The following is a 12,824-nucleotide window of genomic DNA, read 5'->3' as shown; positions in this document are numbered from 1 at the left end:
TTTAAGCTTTAACGGGAAAGTAAGCTAAAAAGAAGAGATAAAAGTTCTACTTAACTATCATGTGTCTTTACGACACAGTTTTTGTTTGTTTTGTTCTGTTTTTGTTTTAGTTATCTATTTAATTATCTTTTGTGAAACAATGTATCATCTCGTGCATCTTCAAACATTCGTCCAGTGCAAGTCTGGAACAGAAATGGCGACCGAGGACGGCTCGGGTGACGTCAAATGAATTGGCCGTCATGTGTCAGCACTTGGTCGATTTATTTGATTGAATGGATGGGTAGGCAGAAGCAAATGTCACAGGTGAGAATATTCCCGGCGTTTTCAAGATGTCAGGATGGGAAATCATCCGTAGGGCGGTGGTCGATGTCTTGACTGCGTCACTATTTAGGGACGTTGCACATTTAGAAAGATATTGAAATAAAGACGCCGAATGCAACATCAGAAAAAAGAGATAGAGATAACGCTTACGGAATTCCCAGTGGTCCCTAAGTCATCATTTGGGGGTCTTGTATTTAGTTAGAATGGAGGTGCTTCCTTCAGTCAAAAGTATTACTTTTAGTCACTGAAATTGATAGAATTAGCAAAAAAAGTAACATGGAGCCAGAAAATACTTTAATTGTTCTAACATTTAATTTTCAATTATTTGTTTTTAAATGTCAGATTTCTAAAACAAAATGTTTCATCGAGCCGGTTACAAAATAAATATCTGTAGCTTGAAGTAATAATCCAAATGAAACAAAACCTGGTTTTGTTCAAGATTTAAGGTGTTTGAACTGGCAATCCCATCTTTTGGAGACTGCAGAGCCCCCTATTGGTTGTTGTAGGAACTATTTTTTACTGTTAGTATTATTCCATTCTTCTTCCCCCTTCCTGATTAGTAGGTGTACATTTTTTTTACTAGGATTATTCCTTCAAGCTTCAGACAGCTCCAAATAAGGATACTTACTTATTTTTTAGCACCCGGTATACACTATATGACCAAAAGTATAGGGACACTTTCAAAAATTCACATTTTTACGGATTTCTCGAGAAATAAAAGACCAATTGCTCTGTAATTTTTTTCACATAAAATGCATATTCTAGCTGCCATTTTCCAACAAGAATTAAATTTACTATTTATTCTGGGAACAAGCAACAAGTTGAGGAAACAAAAAAATGTTTTTGATCATTTTTCATTGTAAATAACTGGTAATAAGCTATAAATTTCAGAAATAAGTTAAAAACCTATCTAAAATTTATTTATATTTTTTCGTGAAAGTATCTCTTATACCCACGGAGATATAAGCATTTCTTTCAAGCATGCATTTTATTTTTTTTTTTATTTTTTTTAAGGTTTTCGGCTGCTATCACGCAGAGTATTCCGTCAAACGTTACTAAACTTTCAGAATATTTGACAGCATATTAGAGAAACATAATAACAAAATTTGAAGTAAATATTGAAGATTTAATGAAATATGAACGTTTAAAGCAATTAATTTTTCACTGCGCATGCGCGAAAAATAGTACTTTTTAACTCACGTAATCGAAAGCCCAGATATTTCCTACAACTCATAGAAAAATTTCACCTTGATGTCTTTCAAATGTTAAAAGTTATCAGCGATCTAATGAGTCGAATTTTAACAACTCGTGGCTAGACGATGAATCGTGAGGGATCGTTCGCAAATAATCCGTTCTTATCATAAATCACTCTGCAACAATAACGGGAAAGTGTTGACAGTTTGCGAATGACCCCTTTCCATTCGTCGCCTGTCCAAAAATTATAGAAATTCGGCTCATTAGATAGCTGAAAACTTTTTTAATTTTAAAAATATTGAAGTGGAATTTTTTTATGAATTGTAGGACATATTTGAGCTTTGGATTATGAAAGTTATAAACTGCTATCTTTCGCGCATGTGCAGTGAAAACAAAATTGCTTTAAACGTTCATATTTCATTAAATTTTCAATATTTTAACTTCAAATTTTATTATTATGCTTCTCTAATATGCTGTCAAATATTCTGAAAAGTTAGTAACGTTTGACGGAAAACTCTGCGTGATAGAGGCCGAAAACCTTCAAAAATATTTTGCATTTTTGAAAGAAATACTCATATTTCCGTGGGTATAAGAGATACTTTCACGAAAAAATAAAAATAAATTCTTGATAGTTTTTTAACTTATTTATGAAATTTATACCTAATTCCCAGCTATTAACAATGAAAATGATCAAAAACCGTTTTTTGGTTCCTCAACTTGTTGCTGGTCCCCTAAAAGAATAGTATACTTAATTTTTATTGGACAATGACAGCTGGAGTACACTTTGTATGTGAAAAAAATTACAGAGCAATTAGTCTTTTATTTCTCGAGAAATCCGTAAAAATGTGAATTTTTGAAAGTGTCCCAGTACTTTTGGTCATATACTGTACTGTTAAAGGATCCGATGCGACTTCCAACTTTCTTGAAAGGACGACACTGTTCTTGAGAAAAACACAGAAGATTTATTTACAATATGTACAGGAAAGATCGTTAGCAACTGCTAAATTAATCATCAGCAATTAAGCAAAAATCAGTCAACACCGTAAACTCAACGGTTACACACGTATTTACATCCAAATAAGCAAAAATACAGCTCAAAAGGCTTCACAAAACAGAACATTAAATGCTCTCCAGCGTACCGCTGCAACGACTCACAAGCAAAAACTAACTCGAGACTGACTTTTTATCATGTGGGACGCTTTTTATAGACATCGAAAGAGAACTCTCAAGTATTCCACAAGATTCCCGAAAATCGTAGACCGTTATTTTATTTCTTTCCATTCACAAATTTTATCATTCAGAAATGAGGGGACCGTATACTTCGGCCAAATGTACGGGGGATGTATATTCATTACAAGAAACTATTTACAGGTTACGTTGCTACAATAATTTTCGATGAAAGATAATTTAGTAAACGCCAAATTTAGCTAGATTAATCACAAAAATAATTACTACTTACAGAATTTGTAACAGTATGTATAGATATGTGTGCACGTTCGTCCGTCGGTGAAATTCAGAGTTTCATTCTGTAAATTGAGTATTTCCTCCTCCCAAAAAGTTAAGTTCGTGTCGCCCCTGAACACGCCATTTTAAGTACCAAATGAAAATTCTCGAAAGAAAATTTCGATTTTTATACCCAGCCTTTTTCTTATCTTTCTTTCTTTTTTTTTCTTTTGAGCAATGATATTGCTTATTGTTCTCATTTGACTGTTTTTGGCGTCCTATGATTTTATTTTTCCTCCGCCTCCCACTTCAGCACTCCCGCCCACCGTCCTCTGCAGGCGCGGCTCCTCCGGTCCTGAGCAATGTCCCCCGAAATCTGCTTCTCCTGGTCGGTAGCTACTTGTCCTACACACACACGTCTACATGCATATACAAGTCTATGCACACACAAGCCTATACATGCACGCGCGCCTACACACACACACACACACAATTATACACACGAAACTGCCCAGGAGAAGGGGCAGGTTTTGGGGGGATAGGAGCAGTATATAGAAACAATGACTCCAATGAGTAGGGTCCTGTCGCAACTCGCGATTACAAAAAACATAATTTGAATTAAAAATATCAGAGGGAATTCAAGGATTTTTTTTTTTTTTTTTTTTTTTTTTTTTTTTTTTTTTTTTTTTTTTTTTTGGTACCTATGCGGTGACAATGTTCTTGGAATTGAGCATCAACATTCACGCAAAAAAAGGAAAGAAAAGGAAATGCTGCTAAAGAAGTAGTTTCATTTCAAATTAGAGGAAGTGCTTAATCCAATTAAGAGAGCAAAAGACCTCATGTTAGAGAGGGATCCAAATGAACAGCGAAAAATGACTGTAAGTCGAAGGTTAGATAAGTTAATTAATTGTTACTGCAAAGACTTAGAGAAAAGGGGAAAGTTTTCTGTAATTCAGTTGAAACTAGAAGGTTTTTTATTTTACTGAGAAAAAAATCTCAATTAGTATTTATCAATGCATCCATATAGAGTCATTTTTAACCATGTAGGCTGACTTTGCACCACTTCATACTTTTTAGTATATTTGACTTTAAAATTAAAAAACTGCAGCAGACCTAATGCTGCACTCTGTCGAAAAGGTTATCAAGTCAGATTTCTGATTTTTATTTTATAAAATACAGGTAAGTTGACAAAACTGAACATTTCTCATTTTATAAACGAGAGGTACTCAAACTTTTTCGACTCGCCGCACCCTTTGAGGAATCAGAACTTTCTCACGGAACCATAGTCCATCTTTATTATTCAAGGTAAGTGCAACAAATATGGCCCACATGAGTTTCATAACCTAGTATCTCGCTCATTCATGATTGAGTTCGCTCCAGCTTTCGCGTGCTCACCAGATGACTCTTAAAAACTAAGAAAAGTAAACAAGTGACAATTTAAGTTTTAATTATGTTTTTCAGCAGTTTTAACAAAGAAAGATGGTTTAGCCTTATAAGGAAAATAAATTAGTTTCAAGAAAAATAGATAACTTTTTTCATATTAGTAACCTACAGTGATCCGTGTAGGAAAGAAACTTTCCGTAAAATAAGGTAGTTTCGACATCACTCTTCTGAAATAACTTTCGTTACCTGGTTTCTGTTTATTTCTGTTGCCCGGTAATTAGAAACTGCTTGATGAAAACACCTTACCGTCAGTTAATGTTTCCGATTGTAATCAAGTCACGATCTAGCAAGATTTTACTGTGCTACACCAATGAGGGGATGACCTTGTTGGTGTAATAAGCATATTTTGTACACCCACCGTGTACAAAATATTGGTACATAACATAATGTTACATATTAACATATTGTTAAAAGTATATTGAGACCATGGACACTTCGCGGCACCCCTCGTCTCTTCCTATGGCACTCGAGGGTGCCGCGCACCCAGTTTGAGAACCCCTGGATAAGCCAATAATTCTGAAGTGACTAATTGGAAGCTATTGTTGACTTATGATTCGAAATTGTTGAAATCTCTCGCCCCACATTGCAATATTCTGTGCAAAATAAAAAATAATAATAAGGAAATCTTATGATGCTATGAAATAAAAATGGAGAATTTGAAAATTAGAAGTTTTATTTTTCTGGTTAAAAGCTATACTGCTTTCGCTAAAATAATTTATTAATACTTTTCCTTTAAAAGTACGTCGCTTGGTTTGGATACTTGTTTAGCTTCCGCTTTGGCGACAACAGAAAAATTGCTTAAAGCAATGGGCATGGATAAATTTCAACAGTAATGGCTCGGTTGAGTTGGATTACTTTCGTAACAATTTTGCAAATGTATTCCAACTCAAACCCAGGAAACTATAGTACATACACTTCGGTGCGCCTCCCCCCCTCTGCAAGATTTATAAGTGCACCCTCCCCCCCAAAAAAAATATTTTTTTATATAATTTTAACATAATGTTATTTTTTCAGGGCGTGCACAATGACACCTCTTGTGCTCCCCGCGCTGCTGCGAGGGTTGCGGGGCTGCTATGTACGCCACTGCAGATTTCCTTTCCAGTTGAAAAATTCGCTTTGTAAGTACAGTAAACTTCCAATTATCGGCGGTCGGGTTATACGCGAGTCTTTTTTTTTTTACATTAAATGTTTTTTAAACTTACGGTTGCGTTATTTGCACGTTTTTACTTTTTACATTTTTTTTCTTTTTTTGACATTCAATGTTAGTAGATATAATGTAGCAATGTTTTTTAAGTTTTTATTTAAATGCATGTGTGAGTGTTATTCATATCTTTTAGCTATTGTATAGAGTAGCATCGTTTTTTACCGGTTACTCGGATTATCCGCGATTTTCGCTTATCCCTGGTTACCGTGCCACCCTATTCCGCGGATAATCGGGAGTTTACAGTACTTTTTACCAAACAGTATTTCGAGTTGGGCTTAGAATGTCCAGCTCAATATTTTAACTTTAGGTATGCTGATGCTGAAAATCCAGATTCAGAGATATATACAGGGTGTTTCGTTTTAACCCGCAAGACCTTTTTTTTCGCAACTGTTAGTCCTAGATGTATACTTCCGATTGTAAAAATGTTCAAAATCAGATGCAGAGTTAAGATATTGAAAGTATGAAGTAAAAATAAAAATAAGTCAAAAAACACAAAATTTAACTTTTTATGCGGGCTTTAGGTCCCCTAACTAATATTTAGAGAAGTAATCTCCTTTGAAAATTATTACTGACACAAAAAACTTAACATTTGTGCAATCAAAACTCAAGGAGATATTCCACTTCAAAGGTTTAAGGGACTATGCAGAAGATGAGATAGGAACTTATCGTCCTTTCAAAGGAATGACAAGTCGTTGAAGTAAGAAAAACAAGGTATTTATATTTTTCATTGCTATTCAAAAATAAATGCAAATGTTATGCCGTGATACACAAAAACACGCTACAAAACCTCGAATAATTTGAGAAGCCACGCTCTATACACACACATTTTAAACACTTGTTAACCGCTATATTTTCCCCCAAAAGGTGTTATTGAAGGCGAGTGAAAAGCGGTCTAAGTCACAAAACGCAGCATTTCACATCTCAGTGAATATTGGTCGTACTAATTTCAAACTTTTTTTGTTGGAATTATTTTTCAATGGAGATTATTTCACTAATTATAAGTTGAGGGACCTGGGACCAGTATAAAAATTAAATTTTGTAATTTTTGACTTATTTTTATTTTCACTTTAAACTTTATAAACCGTAACCCTATACATCTGATTTTGAACATTTTTGCAATTGGAAGTATACATCTAGGACTAACGGTTGCGAAAATAAATGTCTTGCAGGTTAAAACGAAACACCTTATAGATGAAAAACACACTAAAAACCTCAAAAAAAAAACGATAATATTTAAAACATTTACATGTGACTAAAGACTGAGAAAATCAGCAAATTACAATTAGTTTCACTGTATAACTCTACTATTTTATGCGCTCACACACCCCTTGAAATTCTTCACACCCCCAGGTTGTAAACCAATGGTCTAAATCTTCTCAGAACTACGGAAGGTTCAAGCATAGAAGTGTATTGCAAAAAAACTTTTAACTTGCAAAAAAAAAACTTTTGGGATATGAATCAAAATAAAAATAGAGTTATGTAAAATCTGGAGTAGTTTTCTTTAACGAACTAGGGAGCTTTGCTCCCTGCTTGCTGCCGCTCACTAACCCTCGAAGCTTGTTTCGCAATCTTATTTGGTACGCGAAGATTTAAAGTGCCTGTTTAGAAGAATCAGTTACAATACACGTTACAATTAGAACGAAATAAAAACCACACTCCCCTTCCCATAGAAAATAGTTTTAGTAAAGTACTGATTAAACGAAGAAAAATATTAAAATACCACCCTAACCCAAAAACAAAACAAAAACTTAATAAAAATACGTATAAAAAAATAGTTTTTAAAGACGCGCTTCAAAGAGCACCCCTCACCTAGGGTTCAAACTAACTTTCACCAAATTTCACAGCTTAAGGGCTTAATGAATATAGTTAAACGGCCATTTTGTATGTTTGAAAAGTCGCTTTCAAATTCGTGGTCTCTAGTAATATATTTTGCTCTTTAACTCCGGGCTTGGACTGAGTTCAGCCTAGGACTTTTCGCTGAAATAGAAGCCCTTATATCTGCTGTTCTAATTAATTGTGAAAATTGGTATAAGCTTTATTTGATGCAGAAAGAAAATCTCTTTCGAACGAAATAGAATATTAAAAGGTGTGGGAAGTCTTTCATCTTTTTAATAGGCAATTTACGTGAATTTTCAGCTTAAAAAATTAATTACAAAAAAAACTATTTCGAAATTTTACAAAAAAAAAAAAAAAAAAAAAAAAAAAAACAAGTGCAAACCACCGGGCTCAAAATAATTTTGTACAAAATGTCAAGGCTGTAGGTGCTATGGGGTCTCCTGGACGCAGGCCCGCCAAAGATTTCCTTTCCAAAATTTCTTTGATCTTACTTTTTTTAAATATATAGTGATTCCCTTAACCAGAGCAAGACTTTATAAACATCCTGTATGGTCAAATTTAAAGCAAAATAAATTCATTATCCATTATCTCCACTCGCTATTCTGCGAATGAGACACTTAAAACCTTCTTCCCGTCCTCAAACCAGTTTCTGCCTCACTGATGGAATTGAAATGACACCAGTACTTATCAGGGCACAATGCGTCCTCATATTCTCTGGATAAAGTGGAAATCAGATATGACTTAAAAGCATTCACTATTCTGTGTGATAGATAAATGTCCACAGCGGAGTGGCTTTCAGCAGTGAAGACGAGTTCGGAGGGCTTACAAACAGAACAGGTTGCGCTGCATATTTTAACCGAATTGCTCGAATGACAGAAATTTCAATCCCTTCCTGTTTTCTGCCCATCATAAGTGTAAATATCGCTTGCGTTGATATTTTAATGTGTTGTTTTTGGTTGGACAATAGCGTGTCATTTTAAGACCAAGTTTTAGTACCTGAATATTGGTTTCGATTCCTTCATGTCTTTGTGAATTTCAAATTGTATTTCAAAGTGGTGTCAATTAAAATGATGGTAAAATAGTAAAAGATGGTTATAAATAGCAAGGAGAGTAAAAACTGCCTTACGAAGTGGATCTAAAAATTATTTATTCCAGTTTCCAAAAAGTTTCCAAACTTTTTACGCCTACGTCCTTATTTTTCATAATGAAATTGTCCCCCCCCCCCCCGCCTCCTTTAATGTTCGTAGTAATGAAATTTCATAAATGCTATTCTGAAGTTACAATTTATTTAATTGGTTAAAAAAAGAATGCAGTAAAACCTGTAAAGTTGACCCCCCCCCCCCTTTGTAAGTGGACCACCTGTCTAAGTTGATCACTTTTTTCTGGTACCACAATTAGCTCTATTAATGTAAATCAACCTCTTCAAGTTGACCACCTGTTTAAGCTGACCACCAACGTGGTGCACCGCAAGTCGTCAACTTACACGGGTTTCACTGCACATATCCCTAGATATATAATTGCCGATGATTGAGTAACGCTCCTGACGTCATCAATAATGAAACTCGTGCCCCGGCATGAAAAGTTGATAATGTGTTTTGGTAATGTTTAACATGCAGCGAAAGGCTTTATTATGACAAGGCTGAACTCGGTCCGGTCACTTAACTGTTTTACTGGTAAGACAGTCATTTCAGGGGAATGAAGAAACGAAAAAGCGGTCAACTATGAACGATATCTACTGGAGTTTAAGGTGAATCCACTGGAGTTAGGGTTACAATTTCAACCATCAACATATCACTAAACAGGCAATGGCTTCGTTCAAATGTAGAAGCAATTTTTACCTGTCATACCTTGACGGGCGACTTTCTAGTTTTGTAGAAAATAGCTTTTATGAACCCAAAAGCATATGCGGTAACGCTTCCTTTATCCGGCTCTCCGGATCTGATGGACGATGGATTGAACGATTCCTTTTGCCAAAACAGGAGCAAAGAATTGTTTTGAGAAATGAAAAGCATGCTCATATAGCTGCACCGTTATCTCCCGTTTGGCAGTCAGCTCTTTAATGGGCTCAACTTAGAGCAGGTATTACTAAATTTTATCTCTTCTCAATGGCATTAATCGTCAAAGACAGCTACCTTTTCAAAAACATTGAAAATCTTTCAAATTGTCTTATGTTCCTTAAAATGAATCCTCTTCCCGTTTCTGGATGCATTGAACAGAAAAAAGTGTTCCATTAGAAAATGTAAAGCACAATCACATAAAAACACAGGTAGTGTACAAAATTCAAGAAAAAATGCAAAAATATCTCACCAATAACATATTACGATGTTTGTCAAACTCTGCAAATTTAACAGTTCCTACTCATACTACTTGTTCTCCCCATAAAGAATGAACTCTGCCGACATCAGGCTTTTTCATATCGATGGCTAAGGTGTGATACTTCGTAACTTATATACTCTTTATTATTGAGTTACGAGGTATAACACCTTAGCCATCTATTTTTGAGGGGCTGTAATCTATGAAGGGTACACAAACACACAGCAACAGTAAAAAAAAAATTCTTTTAGCATGGTTCCAGTGATTAGTTTTCGCCGTAGTTCATTCTGTGTTTCCGTCCCCTATGCGAGTTATCCCCCTTTGAAATGAGTAAAATCTTTACATTTGACCTTGAACTTTAACCTGTCGCCATTATTTTAATTATTAAGTTACAGCCACGTAACTCAGCATATGAGACTATCATCTTATGCACTTTAACATCAAAGCGTAAAATTAACTGCCTTAAAAGTAATTCAAATAGATTTTGGCCAAAATGCAGAGGTCTAAAAGTCCCGTTTTTGACTATGAAATTCACTTTTGATGACCTCTATAAAAAATCAAAGGTCCAGTTTAGAGAAAAAACAAAAGTGGTTTTAAACATCTTTTATATGCAGCTTTTAGGGATATGAGTTACAAAAAAAAATTAAAAATAGTCGAGCGCACCCATCCGTCGAACCTGTATGGATTGACACTCAGTGATTTTCTTGATAAAAAGAAAACTATTCCTTTACTTCTAGAACAGTATTATTAACGTTGGAAGCCTCTGTTTAGGCAAAAATTTATAACATTCCTTTCATTATTCTAGAAACTGTTTACGCGATGTGCAATAACCTTATGCACGCTCCATATGAAAATGCAACTATACTGTGCCAGTAAATATTTCAAAATGACTAGAAAATTAAAAGCTTGCCTTTTCTGTGGTTAATCACCATACTTATCGCCACGGAAGGCGTAATAAACTCCACTTTCCCTCATCCTGTGATGTTGCCACAAATCAGGAAGTTATGGCATCTGGAGCGAAGGAAAATCCCGGGGGATCAAATAAAATGGTAGACCCACGGATAGAATATTAATCCGTTAGGGCACGTAACGCAGTCAGCGGGTGGTCATTGCACCAAGTTATATATTTGCTATGAAAATACCATCGATCAATGTTTGATAACAGATTCTAAAGATACAGTTCATAAACAGAATGCTTGTCATCAATTGCCTAATATTAATATTCGATAAATAGCAGATTATGTTGGCAATACAGCCGAATCTAACGACGCTCTAACTGACGCGTTCTAACGACGTCATTCGGACTACCGTATTTGGTTTGTTACATCAAATGGTCGCTGAATCAAATTATTCGATGTCTTTGTCAATAATTCTCTTTTCCTTTGATTCGATTAAAGTATTGCTTTAAGAATACTCTGAAAATACAGTAAAAAATCAATGAATATTTTCATATTAAATAGAAGTTTTGAATTGAAACAAAAATTATGGTAAATGAGGTGGGTTAAATCAAATATTAAGTTAAATTTTATGAAAGTAATGAATTTGTGTTGTCAACTTCAAAAAGTTGTATTTTTAATGTATTGTAGAAAAAAATAATAAAATAAGATTTGTAAAGTGAAATGGAATTCAATTAAACGGAAGTTAAAAAGAAGATATAAGAAGAGAAATAAAAAAAAATATGTTTACACTGAGACGTTAAAATTAGTAATGCAACTTTAAATGCATAAACTTGCTAGAAACTGCAGATATGTGTTTCAGGGTTACAAAGAATCTCCTTTTCGACGCTCAAGACGTAACCTTATGGATGAAAAAGGAAAGTTTTATCAAAACAGGACTTGCATTGAAAAGAGTCTTTTTAACCATGAAACACGTTTCTTGCATATTTGTGCACTTTACCGTTGTATTACCATCTTTCGAGACATATTTCACTTATATAAATAATTCAGAAAAACGTAGATGCACTTTTTGCTTCAAAAAAAGTATACTTATTGCGTGTGAGGAAATACAGTGAAACTTCATTTATTTTTCATACGGTCGACAAAGAACTAATTTCAACGGGCGAAAACCTCTCCAACTTAACACACATTTGGAAGAGCCCCCGTAAACCGACATCCAACTGCTATCCTAGCCCAACTGTTACTACCAACTACTATTATTTTTTCATATTGACCTTTTCTCAGAATTTCATGCAACTACCATTATTTTTTTTCATATTGACCTTTTCTCAGAATTTCATGCAACTACCATAATTTTTCCATATTGACCTTTTCTCGGCGTTTCCTGGACAGTCTCCTTTTCTAAAAAGCTCTTTTAAAAAATTCCACCTTTTATCCTACCACACTCTGTGCTGTTAGTTTAATTTTAAAAGACTTGGAAAGGGTAGTATAAATGTACCTAGGGGAATCCTCTAGTGAAAGAAGGCACCATGACATGTTTCTCAAATAAGTGTGAGCAGGATTTTTTATCTTCAACAGACCTAACTGACAAGAAGCTTTTATACTTTTTCAAAAATTATGGATTTATTCCTCATAAGATATTCAAATAATATTAGTGTTTTTTTTTTTTTTAATTTTCAAAAAAAAAACGAAGGGAAAATAAAATTCATTTATCGGATTTAATTTTCATAATGTGAATTTTAAGCAATAGTAAGTAAGTGATACAGAAACTCTCTAGGAATTAAAATTATGGAATCTCAGTAAGTTGGCATCCACTTAAGTCGACATGTTCTCATGTTCCCGTGGGCTGTCGAGTTCTCGAGGTTCCAGGGTATTTCTTTTCTGAAAAAGGTAGACTCGTTTTTTCTTTTTTTTTTCATGGAGATCAACATTTTTTCTTTTCTCAGTACTTTACAGATGCAAAATCATGAATTTAATGAATGGAAAAATCTCTACCCTTGGGGCTCATACACTCCTTGTGTCTAGATGCATCTTTCTTTTATGTCTGTTGCATATGTCGTATTAAAAACGAAGTAAGGTCTTTCTCACGAAAAATTCAAATCATGACCGGCACGTTGGATGGTTTTTCATTAATTTAAATTATTATCATCATTAAAGAATAGTTTATGATTGAT

This window comes from Uloborus diversus, chromosome 6, assembly GCF_026930045.1.
Source record: "Uloborus diversus isolate 005 chromosome 6, Udiv.v.3.1, whole genome shotgun sequence".
NCBI classification, from domain to species: domain Eukaryota; kingdom Metazoa; phylum Arthropoda; class Arachnida; order Araneae; family Uloboridae; genus Uloborus; species Uloborus diversus.
Note: the sequence above shows the minus strand (reverse complement) of the source record.